Source organism: Chenopodium quinoa, unplaced genomic scaffold, assembly GCF_001683475.1.
Source record: "Chenopodium quinoa cultivar QQ74 unplaced genomic scaffold, ASM168347v1, whole genome shotgun sequence".
Classification (NCBI taxonomy): domain Eukaryota; kingdom Viridiplantae; phylum Streptophyta; class Magnoliopsida; order Caryophyllales; family Amaranthaceae; genus Chenopodium; species Chenopodium quinoa.
Window position 1 is genome coordinate 1,554,830 of NW_018742959.1, and position 18,588 is coordinate 1,573,417.

Here is an 18,588-nt window from a genome sequence, read left to right on the forward strand (position 1 = left end):
GCACCCGGCCACATAGCCGAGTACGTTTACCCAAGAGTTGGGGGCTAACTGCCATAACCCCAGATCATACCCATCTAAAATCCGCTGAACAGCCGGATGTAATGGGAAGCGCAGTCCAGCTTTGATGGCCGCCACATAGCAGCCAAAGCAGCCGTCACCATAGCTGGTACCAGCCGGCCAGACGACAGTATCTTCTGGATCCGGCACAAACAGTAAATACTCCGGGCCCATTTTGTGGTTAGCAATAAAGTTGCCACGTTGTCTCGCATGGTTGCAATCCGGCCCCGGGGCACCCTGCAGTAGTAGGGGGCGTTTTCCTCTCTGTAAGAGGCGGACGGCTCTGCCCAATTATCCCCCTTCTCCACTGCATGAGAACTTCTCGCCTCTTGTAGGCGGCTATGTTTTTCTTCTGAGCCAGAAGAACTATGGTCAGAAGAGCTGGATTCGGACTCGTCCCCTGACGAGTCCGAAGAGGACGACTCCTCCCCTCTCCTAGAGGGGCCCGCCTCCTCTCCCTTAGAAGGAGCAGAAGGAAAATTAGACATGTCCACGGTTAGATGAGAAGGGAACACCTTGGTCCCTCTCTCAGCACTGTCAGCTTGACAGTCGCCTCGTTCTACATCTGGCGCCTGGTCAGATGTTTCGCTAAGGAGCACCCTTTGGGAGGAGCCGTCTGAGTTTGATATCATAGCAGTCTTTTTTGTTCTGGCCATCACGTTCTGCATAGACACAGATTCAGTCGGACTTTGTATAAAGGGCAAAGATGGGTCCAGAAAAGGGCAGGCGGCACTCCTAGTCCTAGATTCAGCCGTCCCCGGTGACCGGCTGATCACTAACTTAGGGCGTGTCGTGTGCTTCCATGGTGCCATTTCAAAAAATAAAAAGAAAATTAAGAGTAAGAGAACTGAGTTACCTGAACGGGTGACGGTTGATGAAGTCCTGGAAGTTCGGGTCAGTCGGCTTGTCAGAACAGGCGGTAGGCAGAAAAAGTCCGAAAATGTCAGAGCAAGTTCAGGGGTCCGAATGTTCTCGCAAAAGTTCTCAAATGTGAAAATGACCGAAGTCAGCACTTCCTTTTATAGGCAAAATGAGAAGGCGAAGGGTCGCTTCCAAATTCAAATTTGGGCGGGAAAATCTCTCGGCCGTCTGCAAGGTGACACCTGTAACGGGCCGTCGCCTGTCACCGTGCGACACCTGTCACAGGCGACACGTGACCAGTCGCGTGCCACCTGTGAGGGGCAAATGATTAGGGGATTTTTATCCACCAATCACCGTCTGACAAGTGGACCAACCAGGTTCCGCCACGTGTCCTTCACGAAGGCCAACAGGAGCTTGCCACGTGTCAGTCACAGATACGTCCTCCACGGACCACTTAAGACACGCCACGTGTCCACCCATGCCAAGTGGGACAACCGGCCATCAAGGCCCATTTCAGTCTAGAGGCCCGATCAGCCCTAGGTTTACCTTAAGCCTAGAGAGTTGCACGCTTCCCAAGGCTATAAATACTCGATTAATCCTCATTAATCAAAAAAAACAAAAAAAAACAACCGAATAATTAAGAGATCAAGCAGAGAAGAACAGACTTATTAACAACCGGCTAATCTCGCTAACGACGCAGATTACCAACACTAAGCACTCTCACCTAGAGAGATCTCATTACTTTACTTTCTGTATTGATTACTCCTTAATCAGGTACTAACTTGACCGTTGGAGGCGGAGCTCTCAGGAGTCTCCGTTATTTTGCAGGTACAGACGTCCGGTTCCAGTCTCGGAATTGTAACTCTCCCGCAGGACATCAGAAAACCCCGAAACAATTACAACAAAAGAAATTTTAATAACCCCTTCCACTAAAAATAAACATCCACTCAATAATCTTCCCAAAAACAATCTCAGAGACGGCGACGGTCTAGGAGAAGTGTTGAGCGTATAATAGTATATTGTAAGTATGGACTAAATTTCTTTGTAATATTGGTCTAATTACAAATATATAAGTATATTATTTATTTTTTTAGACAAAATATAAGTATATTATATTAAGTGAAAACGTATATCATAATTTAATTTTCTATCAGGTCCATAATATAATAAGGTTAATACCATAATATAAAAAAGACTGTTTTCTTATGTAATGACCAAAGATAGTTTAGGTCATTACCTAACCTACAAACAACTTCGAGAAAACTTGAGTACATTTATTAGATCAAACAGGGGTTGCGATAGTAAAAAAAATGCGACTACTTCATCTTCTACAAACTTGATACTCTTTGTTCTTTGACAAAATTGCATAATTTGAGTCCACATAAATCATATTTTCGAACCATTTAAAGAGGAATTCGTCATTTGCAAATAATTATAAATGCAATTGTTGTTGAGATTTTTTTATGAACGAAAATCTAAAATCAAAAACTGCAAAAAAACAAAATGCAAAAACACGATTGTTTTCGAGATTTTATCACGATTTTACCAATTATTTGTGAAATTATCAACCGCTAACATTGAATTTGGGAATGGGGGGCTAATCTATAGTATGATTGATGAACGATGATAAATGATGAACGATATGATAGACAATGATGAACAATTTTGATGTAGTTGATGAACAATGATAAATTATGATGAAAATTTTTGACGTAGATGATGAACGAATTTAATTTTATGATTTATAATTATAATTATAAATTCGAAGATTAATTTTTATTATAATTTTTTTTTTCATAATTTATAATTATGTATTTCTAAAATTAAATACATGTATTAAAAAGAATACAATTTTAATACATTATGGACATTAAAAGTATTTCAAAATGATAATAAAAATACAAAATAGGCCCAATCAAATTTTGCCACATGTGCAAATTGTGGTGTCATTTTTAAAGAATGACATTGTAGAATTTTTAGAGTAGGAGACGGCTAGCGGAAGTGAAAGGAGGATAGACTTTTAGGGTTTTATTATCATCCAACTTATTTGTATGGGATAATTAGTGCACGTTACAAATAACAAATTATTTGAATCGGGCAAAATGATGTCCGTTACAAATAATGCAATATCCGTAATGGACATCATTTTGCCCGTTACGAATAATATTTTCTGTAACAGACTTTTATTATGCCTGTTACAAATAGGTTTATTGTAACTGGCAAATAACTGCCTGTTACAAATAGGGTGTTACAAATGAGATTTTTTCCACTAGTGGATGATGATCGTCTCACTTAGCTTAAGCGCCTAAGCATTGGCTCATCGCAAGCACCAAGATATTGGTTCATAAAGAAAACGCATACATCAAATGCACTGCAAAATCATAAGCAATAGCATAGTAAGAATTCTAACAAAGCACTAGCAAACTGAGGATCAACAAGCAATGATCTTCGATAATTTTCCTAAGAAAGTTATCACACAAAATAGAGGATTGCAACAGGCAGAGTAATCTTTGACGATGTTCCCTAGGATGTGGAGAATTGTCATAAAAGCTGAAGATGGCTAAAAGCAGAGCTATCTTCGACAAGTTTTCCTAAGATAAGAGAAATTGTCAAAAATCGGAAGATGACTACAAGTAGAGTTACCTTCGATCATGTTTCCTAAGATGTGGATGACAAGGGGAAAAGATTAGGTCATTGACTCCCTAAGTCAAACTAAATTTATAAACACTTAACAAACCTAAATACAAGTATACAAGTAAGTCAAGGGTCGAACCCAAAGGAATGGTTACGTTCATGTGCTCTCAATTATGCGCCTAAGTTAGGTCGAAGCCAAAGGTAAAGGGGTAACACTAAGGGGGTGTTTGGTATGAAAATTTGTAATGTAGGAAACGTAAACAAATAAGTGTTTCCGTTTCTATTAGTTTGGTATGAGCTAAAAGTAACAAATACCGTTTCCAAAGGGTAACAAAACCCCCCAAATTGTTATCCTAATCCAACTAGTGGAAATAAAATGTGTTTCTCTCCTCAATCATAAACTTCTCAATTTGTTTCCATTTCATAAAGATACCAAACATATATCAAAGGTAACGTGTATCATTACCCTTTCCCTTACTTATATAAATCCTTTCCATTTCGTTTACGGAATTTATACCAAAACGCCCCCTAATAACTAACAAACAAACACCCAAACAAATAAAACACTAGGAATGGCGATGAACAAGTAATCATGATAATTGCAACAACTTGGGAATAACATGTCAATCAATGGTTGTGAAGACTAATGATAAGAGCACTCAATTGGAATCAAAGAGATATCTCCTAATCGTTAAGCTAAATGTCTCTACGAATAACAAACTAAGAGAATCATAATCCAAACTAAGCGATAATTGCAATTCCTAAATCAATTGGTCCTGTCATTAGCAATTACAATGTAATCTAGAATAATTCTGAAGTCCTAATTGAATTACACACATGCTAACTTACATTAATCACTTTAATCTCAACAATCAATCAACACAATTCCCAAATTAATCACAATCAATTAGTCATACAAGTTTCACCCAATTCCTAGCCAAACAACTACTCAAGAATCATCATCTATCAATAAACAATAAGGAAATCAAGAATCAACATAATATCAAGAACAATTATAATAATCAAGAATCAAACATCAAAATCAAACCAAACAAACATGAAATTAAACAAAGCAATAAAATGAGATAGAGTATTTATTATGGATATCATTAATGCAATTGTCACCTTGGATTTTCAATCTCTCAAATCCCCAATGAAATCTCTCACTTTCTCTCTCTACATCAACTCTTAAAACTAACCCTAAAACTAGGGAGAGAAGCTCTCAACTAAGCTAAAATTATGATCAAAATTATGTCTAAAAACTCTCTCGAAAAGTCGGGTTAAGAAAGGTATTTATAAGAGGCACGTAAAAGAAATCGAGCATAATTGAAAAAAAGGAAGGAGCGCCCGTGCGAGCAAGGGCACGTCCCGCGCACGAGGCACGCCGCCCGCGCAAGAAGGTTGCGCGCTACCTCTTTTCTGGGTTTCTTTTGACTTTCTCGCCACTTCGTATGCTCAATAATGCCCCGTGAGCTCCGGATGATGCATGATGATAGTGGCAATCTATAAGGGCCTCCACGATAGGTTCAACACTACCTCTTCATGGGAGCACCGCTCGAGAGCTCATGAGATAGAACTTGGAGCATCAACTTCCTTGCATCTTTAGCTTTCTCAATGCTATGGGCCTACTCCACAAGCATCTTCCAACTTAGAAAACAATTAATATCGAGACCCAAACCTCGTACAATACCTACATCCATGAAAATAGGAGAAATAAAGGAGAAAACATAAGACAAACCATAAAAACATAAAACAAGATAGAAAAGGAAATAAAGAGAAAAATGCATAAAACTAAGCAACTATTAAAATATATGAAAAAAGGTAAAACACCCTAAATACTCATCAAATGAGTGTCATAAATGACACTCATCAAATGCCCCCAAGCTTAACTTTTGCTGGTCCTCGAGCAAAATAAAAACAAATAAGGGAAAAATGATAAGATTATTCAAACAAACAAATGAAAAAGAGAAGAGACAAGAATATACAGTAACTTACTTTCGTAGGAATCACGGTCAATTTTAGCAACTAAAGACAAGCCATTTAAACCCTTAGATCGTCCTAGAGGACGAGTGATGCTGTCGTAAGGGTTTCCTAAGAGATTAACCCATAACTCTCACGAACCAAACAAACAAGGAAAAGCATAAAAAAAAGCTAAGAAAAGAAAAAGAAAACAAATGTTCATGAGTGGACTTTTGCAAATGAGCAAGCACAAATAGATGTAGTTCGTCCTAAATAAGTAAGGGAGTGCATGTCTGATGATATCCAAGGTTGATTGAAACGTAGTATATGCTAAGCATAGAGAACTAATGAAACAAAATTAACCTTCATCTCAAAAAAAAAATTTAACACATTCCCCCAATTAGCTTAAAAAATACCTTTAGTGAGCGTCTCAATGGTTCCTCGAAGGAACCGAAAAAGAAAGAAGTTTGAGGCTACTCGACATCTCGACTATTGCATACCGCTCTATAAGCTTGACTCTCATCTCCCTTCACCAACTTGTGACTCAACATAAAAGGTCAAAAGGTCTTAAAAAGGGTTGTAATGTAAGAGCGACAAGGGTGAAGGCAGGCTAAAATTTGAAATTTTGTTGTATACCTAAATTGTGAATCAAAGATTTTCTTTTTTAAGGATAATTTTCATTTTTCACAATTTTTTAATTCACTTTTTCCAAAGAATTTGAATTTGCTTTGCTTTTTCTCATATTTTTTTTTCTATTTTTTTTATATATCACATTATTTCTTTGTCCTCGCCTCTTTTAACTATGCACAGCTTTTCAACTTTGTATTTCCTTTTTATTCACAAAATATCGACAACACAAACTTGCTTTCATTAAAACAACCAAACAATCATTCTAATCCACCAAAACTCCAACAATAGAGACCAAATGCTTCACAAAAACCAACGATGGGAACATGAATGAAACAAAAGGCTCAAAAGATAAAGATGTGGCTTGAAAAGAAGGTTTATGGCACAAATGGTTAGCAAGTAGGAAAATGAAAACCCAAAATAATGAAATAGAAAACTATCCTAAAAAAGAAAATCACCACCCCGAAAAAGATGCCTTTGTCCTTCCTAAATGGCTCGGTCGCGATCTCGAGAGACAAGAGTCTAATTCTAGATAAAGCATACATTAGTCAAGGATCCATGTGTAGCTCAATCTAAAATTGTTGAATGCAAGAAGAAATAAAACCTCACATGCTTGTAGCAAAAACTCACTATTAGTTTCAAATTTACCAAAGGGAGAAATTGCATACAAATTTTCAAAAATAAATAGAATCCGACTTTAAGGTCCCAAAAGTGCTAGAGACACTACCTTAGCATACTCTTTCCTAGAATCAACCACATATACTCTCAAATCGGGCACACCGTTACTATTTAAGAAGAAAATCATTCAACTATACAAGTTCAAAAGTTTTATGTCCAAAGCATGAACAAAACAAAACGCATTGTAAATTTTCCTTGATAGAAACAAAAATCTTTTTGGAAATTTTCCAAATAAAGAACATGGCAATGCATATATAATTGTGCATGGCATATATGAATCAACATCCCACCAAACATGATAGAATACCCTCCACCAAACTTGAATGAGACAATATGCTAAAATATAAATCAAAGAATCCATGGGAGGAGAAAAGAAAGAAATCAATCCAACAACACATGTCCAACAAGTCATCAACCACTAGAGAAAGAGCAAGGAAAGATATTACCGTATATATGTGGGTGTAAATACCCACAAATGCCCCAATTAAACCATTCAAAGCCAATTTTCCTCTATAATTGACTCTTGCCTTCCATATGCTAGCAATTGTTAAATCATACTTCCTTGAACCTTGATCCAAACAAATGCGCACCAAAGTATATCAAGTTTTATACCTAGCAAAAGGCACACAAACATTTCCATGAGAGAAAATCTATTCTAAAAAGAAAAGAAAATGAAAGCAATAAAACACGGGCTACTTCTCGAGAAAGGCTTGCTTACGGTCCAAGCTTGACTACTCAAGAAAATAATATTGCAACGAACACAAGAGCTTGTCAAATGCACGACTACACATTTTGTAAGATAGAAGGTAGGAAAATGACGAGAAGAGGATGTGCAAAAATCTTAGTGCATACTCATGAGGAAAGAGATGCCAAGAAAAGGAAGAAAAATCAAAAGCAAATTCAACAAATAAGAAGAGGAAGAAGAGGAAGAAGAAAAAGATAGAGAAGAATAAGGCAAACTCTCCTCAAAATGTTTTTGAGTGGAAAAATCGCCCTTTTCCTCAATAGAAAACGAATGAGGGACATGTAAATCATCATAGACTAGGGGGTCCCTAATAGGCTTAATGACTAAAAAAAGGGAGGGACATAGGAATGTAGGGGATATGGTTAAATTTTCTTGAAAAAAAGACATAAGGAAGGGGAATAGGGGCAATGGTCTTACAAATGAACTCTTCCTCACCACCATGTCTCAAATCACCAATAAGTGCATGAAAATCAATCATAGAATCCTCAAAAGAAGAACTCTCATGATCTCCATCTCCCTCAAATATCAAACTTCCAAGAGGAACTACATAATCCTCTCCATCACAAATATGAACAACAACTACCTCAACATCCTTAAAGCCCAAAGTCTCAAAATCATGCATGAATGGATGCAGATTCATCTCAAACTCATCTAAGTCCCCAGAAGCGTTCTCAATGAAGTCATCCAAAAATCTGTAAGTCCTCATATAACTTTCAAAAAATAGATGGGAAATTTCCTCAAAAGATTCTATATACTCATAAATTAAAGGGTCACAAACATACACTTGAGACTCATCAAGATGGTAGAGGGGATTAGGGTTCACAAATTCAACATTAGCTTCATTCCTAACTCCTTCTCCATCACTCAAATGCTCACTAATGGGATCCTCACACTCTCTTGGTTGCTCAAAATCATCATCATCATCATCATCATCCTTAACACACACATTGGATTTGGAATTTTCATAAACAAGCATCAAGGATGACAATTGGCTTTCTAGCTCTATTTTTCTATTCAATTCTTCATTAAAAATTTCCTCACACTCTCTAATCATCTCCAATTGGGTCCTTAAAGTTTTAATCATTTGTGTCTCCAAGGGCCTAAGATTAGGATTCATCTTCAACTCCCTCAAAGATTCATCAATTTGACTATAAGGGATTAGAGACTCATAACGAGAGTTTGGAGAATGGAAAGGTGAAGAGGTTTGAGGGTTGAGAGTAAAAGAAGAATCACAACCAAGGGTAGGATCATCAACATTAAAGTCATGAGCATATTCATCACAATGGCGAGTGGGGGCATAATCAAACATATGAAATTCGTCATTGAGGGAACGAAGCGCATCACAAGAAGGCATGGTAACTAATGAAGAAAATTGAAACACACCATTAGCATTAACTTGAGCATGCACCTTATCATCATGATCAAAAGGGGAAATAAATTGAAAACATTTGTTCTAGGTTCACTAATGGGATCATGTGACAGATCATGGGAAATCATGCTAACATTAGAAGAATCAAGACATTGCACATCAAGATTACCCCTATTATAGACATCCCAAGCAAACATAGAAATCTAAAGCATCATCAATTTACAATGCTCTAAATTCACCATTATGCATGCATTCAACTTCATCCCTAGTTTTCTCATTCAAACCAAAATAACAAATTTCACAAGCCTCCCAAAGAATACAACAATTATAGTCTAAAAATCCCTCAAGTTTATTGAAATATTCACAAAAAGGCTCATTATTATATTGAGGAAATGATAGAACTGCCATTTTTTAACAAAACAAACAAAAATCAAATAAAAGAAAAAATATACAAAGACCTAGACTCAAGCAATAAAAAACACTCACACATAGGCACCGTTCCCTGGCAACGACGCCATTTTGACGAGGGGAAAGGACTAGGTCATTGACTAATCCTCCCTAAGTCAAACTAAATTTATAAACACTTATAAACCTAAATACAAGTACAGTGGTAAGTCAAGGGTTGAACCCAAAGGAACGGTTATGTTCAAGTGCTCTTAATTATGCGCCTAAGCTAGGTCAAAGCCTAAGGTAAAGGGGTAACACTAACAACTAACAAACAAACAACCAAACAAATAAAACACTAGGAATGGGGATCAACAAGTAATCATGACAATTGAAAAAACTTGGGAAGAACATGCCAATCAATGGTTGTGGAATGAAAGAGCTATCTCCTAATCGTTAAGGTAGGTGTCTCTACAAATAACAAACTAAGAGAATCACAATCCAAACCAAACAATAATTGCAATTCCTAAATCAATTGGTTGTGTCATTAGCAATTACAATGCAATCTAGCATAATTCTTAAGGCCTAATTTAATTACACACATGCAAACTTATATTAATCACTTTAATCTCAACAATCAATCAACACAATTCCCAAATTAATCACAATCAATCAATCATACAAGTTTCACCCAATTCCTAGCCAAACAACTACTCAGAACCATCATCTATCAACAAATAACTAAAGAAATCAAGAATCAACCAAATATCAAGAACAATTACACTAATCAAGAATCAAACACTAGTGGAAAAAACGCTATTAGCAACTGGCGAAAAGTGGCTTTTAGCAACTGGCACGTGGGGCTGCTATTGCGAGGGCTACTAATGAGAATATTATTTGCAACTGGCGCATGTTCATTGCTAATAGCTATTATTTGCAATTGGCCAATAACTAGGCCCGTTGCTAATAGTACATATTTGCAGCTGGCATATAGCTCGGCCAGCTGCTAATAGTACCTATTTGCAGTTGACATATAGTTCATCCAGTTGCTAATTATATCTATTTGCAGCTGGCATATAATTTGGCCAGCTGCTAATAGTCATTTTTTAAAATTAAAAAAGAAAATAAAATAAAAAACAATTTTATCCGAATTTGTGCAGGAACTGCTATGTATATCATATACTTATAAAAGTTACTATTGTAACGAAATTGTGTTATACTGTATACATTATATACAAATTTATAAAAATTACAAGGCTGCCAATCTACCCAACAAAAAAAAAAAATAAAAAAATAGCAGCGACATCTTCCTGGAGTGACAACATTTATGAGAAGCAACGACTCAAATCAACTACATTAGCCATACGTTTTCCTGCTAAACATAAAAGTACAATAAAGAACAATTGATTAGAAATTCTTCTAAACATAAGTAAAATTGAACAAAAAAGCACCAAAACATGACAAGAACGAACTTGAGTGCTCGAGGTTCAAGTTTCTATGAGAGAAATACACGCACTGAATTTTACAACAGCACAATAGCAATAAATACACCCACAACATAGTATTGATGTATTGTTAAGAAGCATCCAAATATTATAATCCACTTCTATTTACTAGATTGATTTAAGTATACCAATTAGTTGTTCAAATTCAAAGAGTTTTTGACCACTGCGAGTCCAATTATGTTGGTATTTTGGTGGACACACTAACTTAAACAGAGGTATTGATAACTCATTCAAATATCTAAGAGCTATTCCATATATTTTTTAATGGCATTGTCAGTCATGCATGATTCCAATACTAAGAAGTCAAAACATATTTACTCCGGAAAATTGACTATGCCAAAATAATAAACCATTTGTATCATCATGCTAAGATTGCCAATTCTAATAAAAACACCTTCCAAGAAGAAATCATGTTATTTCTGCCCACTTTCTCTGGTGATAGCAAGTAAGAAGTGATTCTTCCTCCTCTGTCAATGCATCTTTCTTTATCACAGGGTCAAGATGGTTGTTCCACCTACATGAGAACAAAAGATGAGAGGCCGAGAGGGAAATAAAGAAAAACCAAAATTAAACAAAACTTTTGCCACCGATGTAGGCATTGCACATCCATCTTTCCCGACTCAGCTGGAGGATATTCAAAGATAAAGTTATTAAACAAATTATAAACAACTACAAGAATTTACTAGATACAATTACAGTATATATTCACCATGTAAAAGATTCACCTCACAAACTTTCCTTGATCAAGCATATAATCTTTTTATTATGAACTAAATTCAAACTGATTGTAATGCCATCAGGGCCTATCATATTTCAGCAAAGCAAAATGGTAAATTCAATAAATGGACTAAGTTTCTTACAATAGTCAAGGTTAAATGTTTAAACAATACGGAGTACTTAAAGAACAAATGAAACTACTATGTATAAAGGTTTGCACTCAGCTATTATTTACCCAATTCTTCGCATTGTATTTCTTTACAACAGCAATGAGAAGATTGTCCTGTTTTCAAGATCAGCAAAACATTATAAAAGTAAAAACATTGGTTTTAATCTAGTCATCATACACTACACTAATAGTCCAATACACATATACATCTGATCAAACACTAAACTAGTGCAAAGTTAAGGCATGATTTCAAAATATAGAGGATCTAATAAAGAGCTACCATTCACCTCTTTCTCTGTCCACCCTTCCTTCGATGAGTGTCTTGTCGGACCACTTGTCCTAATAAACATAAACAACATCAATGGATCAGCCTCTAATCATAATTTGAATATATATTTTCAATACTAAAGAACAAAAACAACCCCTCAAACAGACAAAGTATAAACATTGATACCGCTTCAATGGAGAATTCAGATACGGCTGGGTCAACTTCAATCGAGAAGAGAGGATCCAGAAAATGACTTTAATCGAGTGTAGCATGAAATTAGGGTTCCTTATTACTTCAATGAAGTACCAAATATTAGGGTTGAGTGAAGTTCAGCGAGCATGGAGCCGAGGGTTGAGTGAAGTTCAGCGAGATATTTGATTTTTAACATGAGAGTGGAAGGTTTTTATGAGAGAGAAGGCAGTTTTTATGAGAGAGAATGAGGGTTTTAATGAGAGAGAAGTTGGGTGGGTCATAGTTATATTCATTCTCTTGTTTTAGCAGCTGGCCCTTTCAAGGGTACAAATGATTTGTTCAAATTTTGATTGACCTAGTATTTGTAGCGGACATAAAAGGCTAGTTGCGTGTAAATAATTTATTTTTAAAATAAATTTTTATTAGTAGTTGACATTGTTACGCCAGTGGCAAATGTTAAAGTAATTGCAACTGGCATTAAATAGGCTAGTTGCTACTATAAATTTTTGCTTTTATACTCTAAGTATTAGCAATGCTCATTATTACGCCAGTTGCTAATGACATAATATTTGTAGTTGACATTATTTTAGCCAGTTACAATAAGTGTTTTAGTAACTAACATATATAACGTCAGTTGCTAATAGGGTGCTGCTAATAGCAATTTTTCCACTAGTGAAACATCAAAATAAAACCAAACAAACATGAAATTATACAAAGCAATAAAATGAGATAGAGTTAAAATCCTCATTGATTGATTATGGAGATCTTCAATACAATTGTCACCTTTGATCTTCAATCTCTAAAATCCCAATTAAATCTCTCACTTTCTCTATCTAAATCTACTCCTATATCTAACCTTAAAACTAGAGAGAGAAGCACTCAACTAAACTAAAATTATGTTTAAAAAATTGGGTAAAAAAAGGTATTTATATGAGGCGCCAAAAAGGATTCGAGCAAAATTAGAAAACAAGGATGAGCGCCCTCGTGAGCAAAAGCGCGCGCTTGCGGACGAGGCACGCGCACCCACACACATAGTGGTGGCGCGGCCGCTCTTTCTGGGTTTCTTTTCACTTTCTCGTTGCTTCGCGCGCTCGATAATGACCCCGTGAGCTCCGGATGATGCATGATGATAAGGCAGTTTCTGAGGGCCTCCACGGTGGGTTCAACACCGCCTCTTCATAGGAGCACGACTCTAGAGCGCAAGAGCTAAAACTTGGAGCATCCACTTCGTTGCGTCTTCAGCTTTCTCAATGCTATGGGCCTACTCCATGTAGACATCTACTTTTGGAATCCTGTCCAGACAAGAAGTGCTATGACGATAAATAAAATCATTTCATGTTGGATCAACGTGAAGAAAACTTATGGATAACTGATTGAATCACAAGAACATAAAAATGACTAGCCTAACTCCAAAAATAAAAATAATAAGGCCCAATTAATAAAGTCCGATCATAATTAGGCTTAAGCCCGAGGTTAAAACCTAATTATGAAGGATTTAGAGGTGCATAGGTTAAAAATAAATGCTGCCACAGAGAAATCCGCGCGCATCTCAATGAGTCGCGCTGGTCTGGCATTGTAGGGGATCCTTCTCCTTAAATGCCCATGGCCCTTTAGAAGGCTAGGAATTTACATTTGTTAGGGTGTATTAGGATTTGAATTCCTGACTGTTTGAGGAACCTTGAATTAACAATGGCACTATCATCACGCTTTTTTGTAAGAAACAAGTAAAAGTCGCCAATGAGTTTTAGAAAAACTCATAAACCTTGTTCATGCCTTACTCCCAAGTAGAGTTCAAGGGATAATTAGCACGAATCGTAAGTTTACCCATGCCCAAATTGGTCTACATGAACCAGAAATGAGTTCAGGAGCGAGGGTACCAAGATAACGTTCCCTTTAGAAGGGAATCGCTATCCTAGCCTTAGTACGGCCTCTACTAGCTCTTCCTTTATTACAATTTCATCATAAAAAAAAATATGCAACGTGGTACCTAAATCTTAGTTAGTTGATTTTTTTTACAAGCATTAATCACGTAGGAATTACATTGCAAAAGTCGTTATTATTCTTTTTTTAATAAAATTCGTGAAAAGAAAAAGAAATAAACAATATTTGCCTTAACTTAGGTGATAAAACAATCAATTAATTATTCAAATTCTAGTCTTGATTAACACAAGTATTTTATGTGAATTAAATTAATTAAAAGCTTGTTAAAAGTTATCAAACAACACTACTTATTCAATTAAAGTTATTTAAACAATAAAATAAAAGTGATTTATCTAAGTACTTAGGAAACTAACCGTTCTCCCTTTATGTTAAATCTCCGTTTAATGCGTTCATGGACTTTCTTTCTTCTTTGTACCTCCAAGGACTTCAATGGATTCAATTAGGGCTGGAAAGTATTTGGGAAGAGAGAAGAAAAGTAGTATGATAGTAAGAGAACACTTGAGAGATTAAGGTTTTGAGAATGCTAGTATTTGAATTTTGATTTTTCGGTCCTCTTTCGGGTTGAACGAAGACCCCTATTTATAGGCGTAGGGATCTAGGTTTAGGGTTTTAGAGCCGCGCCGTCAGGTCACACGCGCAACTCTCTATGTTGGGCTTGGTGCCGCGCGCAACTTTATGATTTATGTTGGGTGCGATTTTCCTTATACGAAAACACGTTTTTAAAACTTCCATAACTTTTAATTGCGAAAGGGGATAAAAATGTGTGGGATATCATTGGAAATCCCTGAATGTCTAGTTTCCAATGCCGTTGGAATTAGGTTAAAATCTATTATGAAGCTAAAGATATTGCCGTTGGAGTGCAAGGTTTTTGGTTTTAGGGCCCGGTTTAGTGTTTTGATCATAACTTCTTCGTTTCAGCTCGGAATCGGGCTTATAATATACCGTTGGAAAGCTATTTGAAAGGGATATCAATTTGTATAGTCAATGCATGGAAATATGATGGTTTGTTTATTTGTTTGACTCGGTTTTAACAATGTAAGATCCATTGGATCGAATCATTGCATTTGCCACATTTAGGTCCGTTATTAATCAAGTTTAAACATGTTTGAAAATGTTATCCATAAATAGTAATCGAACAAGGATTTAAGATAACTTGGTCTCAAATATGAGTTTTTAACTTAGTTCATAATGCATTTCGTTATCCATAAACACTTAAACTTTGATCTATCATGAAGAACGGGTTTTTATAACATCATCGCATTTCCTTTCGGGACAAGAGACCAAAAGTAGGTAGCTACAGTTAGCCCCCACTTTGATCGAGTCTAGAATAGACAATGATCAAAGTAGTCAAGGAGATAAATCTAAGATTCATTCTGTGAAGTTCCCTGAGAATAGAGAATCTTTTAGTAATATTTAAGGACGTCGAAACGATCCTTGATTCGCTAAGTGTTTGAGACAAGTAGCTATTAAGGCAAGAAAAAGTATTTTATAGTCTTAGTGCGCTAAAGAATCTAGATTGATCCTTTGCAAATGTAGAACGCTTTTACAAGTAAATGCTATTGTGGGTTATGTCAAGTCATGAGAAGAAATCGGTTTAAAAAGGAGTAAAGGGGATGATATCCTCTCAATTATGTCATTGTTGGTCCAAAGTCCCTCAATATGTCATTGAAACTTTAGCCTGATTTTTACAAGTTATAAAGATGATAAAAAGGGGTGTTTTGGCATTCGTAGCCTAACATGTGAATAAAGTTCTTGGCAATTCGCTTGTCAAAACGCAGCATTCGATGTCCACAGGATAGAAATACATGTCTCAGGACTGGAAGCATATATCCAAATCTAGTGAAAGAGAAGAAAATCGGCAACTCTCTCAGTGATTTTGTCCACAAGATGAAAACACGTATCTCAAGACTGGGGGCACATGTTTACATTGATGCGACATCGTACGTCGCTCTTTATACAGGGGGGTGGACGAAACCTTAACTATCCGGCAAGTCAGTAAGTTCACTAACTACCGTATTTGCTTTCATTATACAAGGGGTGGACGATACCCTAACTGTTCGGTAAGCGAGTACGCTCATTAAATACCGTATTTGCTTTAAATAGAGAATGTGCCTTGTCCCCGATGGTTCGGCACGCTAGTCGACTCATTTAGCTAACGCCTAAGTAAAGAAATTTTACCTTTTAGGTACGAGAGGTAGATCACGTAGAGCTGAGAAGAGGTGAAATTTTACGCAACACCTACGCCATACACTTTTACACCGTATGAACGCCATCCTTTTTTGTTGTGCACGCCAAAAAGAAAGAAAAGAACGTGACTTCTAAAGCCAGTACAGTAAAATGACAAACCTGTCTATGGGAGCTTTTACGTAAAGTACCACTACGGAACGTCTTAAGACACGCTCACGAAACACGTCCAAAATGTATTCTTAGGGAAGGCAAAAAGCACGCTGTGCATGTAGGATGATGCAAAAAATTATATAAGAAGAAAATAAACTACAGGATCGGATGCAAAGCAATTATAAAAGATTTCGATAATTCGCACGAAACCGTTGGGTAAAACGGATCAAAATGTGAATACTGGTCTTTTAAGTGACCAGTGTCTGCGCGCAACTTTGTAGGTCGCGCTGTCCAGGCTCGCGTAAGAAAACAGGTTGCGCTGGGATGCCACGCGCAACTTAATGCATTGCACGCAACATTTGAATTAGTAAAAGAGTTGGAGAAGCGCGATCTGCAACTCACTTTATTCTTTTCTTCTTTCTCCAATTTTGGTCTCTTTCCATGTTCTGGTTGTCGTTTAAAGCTAAGAAAAGTAAAACTTACTCCGTATTTTACCAGAATTTGATCGTAGTCAATAAAATAGAGAAATCGAATGAAGAATCCTAACTTGAAGTTGGGGTTTTCGATTCGACTTGTTTTCATGAATTTGTTTATTTGTTGTTGGGACATGTTTAAGCAATATATTGCAACAAATTTCATGTGAAGTGGTAAATTATTGATCTTGTATGAGCATGTACAAGCATATATGTGTTTTTTGATTTTGAATTTGTGCTTGAACTTTATTTCTCATTTTTTTCTCACATAGACTATCCTTGTTAATTTTAATGTAAAGTGAAGTGTTTAGAACAACAATTATGCATTAAAATTATAAATGAAATTTTGAACTTTGATAATAACATGAAATTATTCTTGCGACTCATGTTTATTTTTTTTTTCACTCGCAAGTTGCAATTGGTTTTATTAATGATAAAAATAACCGAAGGTTATTATTATTCACTTATAAAACTGTGATTTCAAGATTTGCACAAAACTACTTAGTTTAGGAAATTCTTGAAGACATCGTCGAACAAGAGTAGTTTGGCTATACATTGAGCTTTTGAGCCCCCATTTTATGTTTTCAAATAGTGTAGCCCCCAGTTTATGTTTTTCAAATATTGTAATCCCCAATGTTGGGTGACTTCGATGACTTGTTTGTTTTTAATAATTAGACCCTTTCATGTTGCTTGAAATGGTTTTTGAAATCCTGTGTTTCGTCTTATTATGATAACAACTAGGATCTTAGAAACGATTAAACTAGTGTGCTTAAATCGTTTTTGACCATTAATAGTATTGGTCATTCATTAGAACAAGTAAGAGGGAAAATGAAACGTTGTTTAAATTTTTCCTTGTACTCTTGCTACTTTCGAATTCTTTCTTTTGAGTTCAAATTTTGCTACTGTATTGAAGCTCAAGAAAGTTGATGTATGACTTTGCAAAATTCCAATGTATGCAACAATGGAGGAATAATTTAAAACAAAGACTCCTTAATTTAGAATTTAGGAGTCTTTTGCTTACATTCTTACTCATGAAATTGTCTGTCTTATGTTAGTGTCTTGATACAATTTTCATGATGAATGATTGAGTACTAAACTTTCATATGAGCAAGTATGTTTTATGCATCATGATTTTGTTTCTTTTTCTCTATACTAGTCATACTCTCTAATCTCTAGAATAAATTTGAAGTATTTAAACATTAATTATGCACTAAGATTAGTTTTTGAAGTTAAACTTGAAAGCAGCTCGAGTATTTAACCTGTTTAATGGTCAAATTCAGTTGCAAACTTAGTTTTCAAAGGAACAACATGATTATTAAATCATTGTGATACATTTGAAAATTGTAAAACTCGGGATCTACTTAAACCATTTGTAGTTTAGGCGATTCTCGAAAGTAGCTCGAATGGCATGAATATATCATTTTGTTTTTTTTGTGGATATTAAAGCCCACATGTGTCGGGTTATGCGCATTCTTGCTATTTCACAAGTCTTGAAGCCCCTAATTTGGGGTAGTTCTAATGACTTGCTACTGTTTAGGACATTTATATAATCATGATAGTGAGATGGACCTATGTATGTATTCTATTTTTGTTTTGAGATATTTAGGACAATGACATGGCTTTCACATTTTAATTAAAGTCATGTTCAAGAAAGCAAGTTAGTTCTTTGCTT

General features: G+C 36.0%; 1 long non-coding RNA gene across 1 annotated transcript; it reads right to left on the bottom strand.

The window, feature by feature from the left end:
• Nucleotides 1-10,485: 10,485 nt before the first annotated feature.
• LOC110728734 lies at nt 10,486-12,497 on the bottom strand. The gene is made up of 4 exons (XR_002512751.1): nt 12,160-12,497; nt 11,993-12,044; nt 11,214-11,333; nt 10,486-10,686 (listed from the first exon to the last, which is right to left on the bottom strand). It is a non-coding gene; the product is annotated as an uncharacterized LOC110728734 (long non-coding RNA).
• Between the last annotated feature and the right edge of the window lie 6,091 nt (nt 12,498-18,588).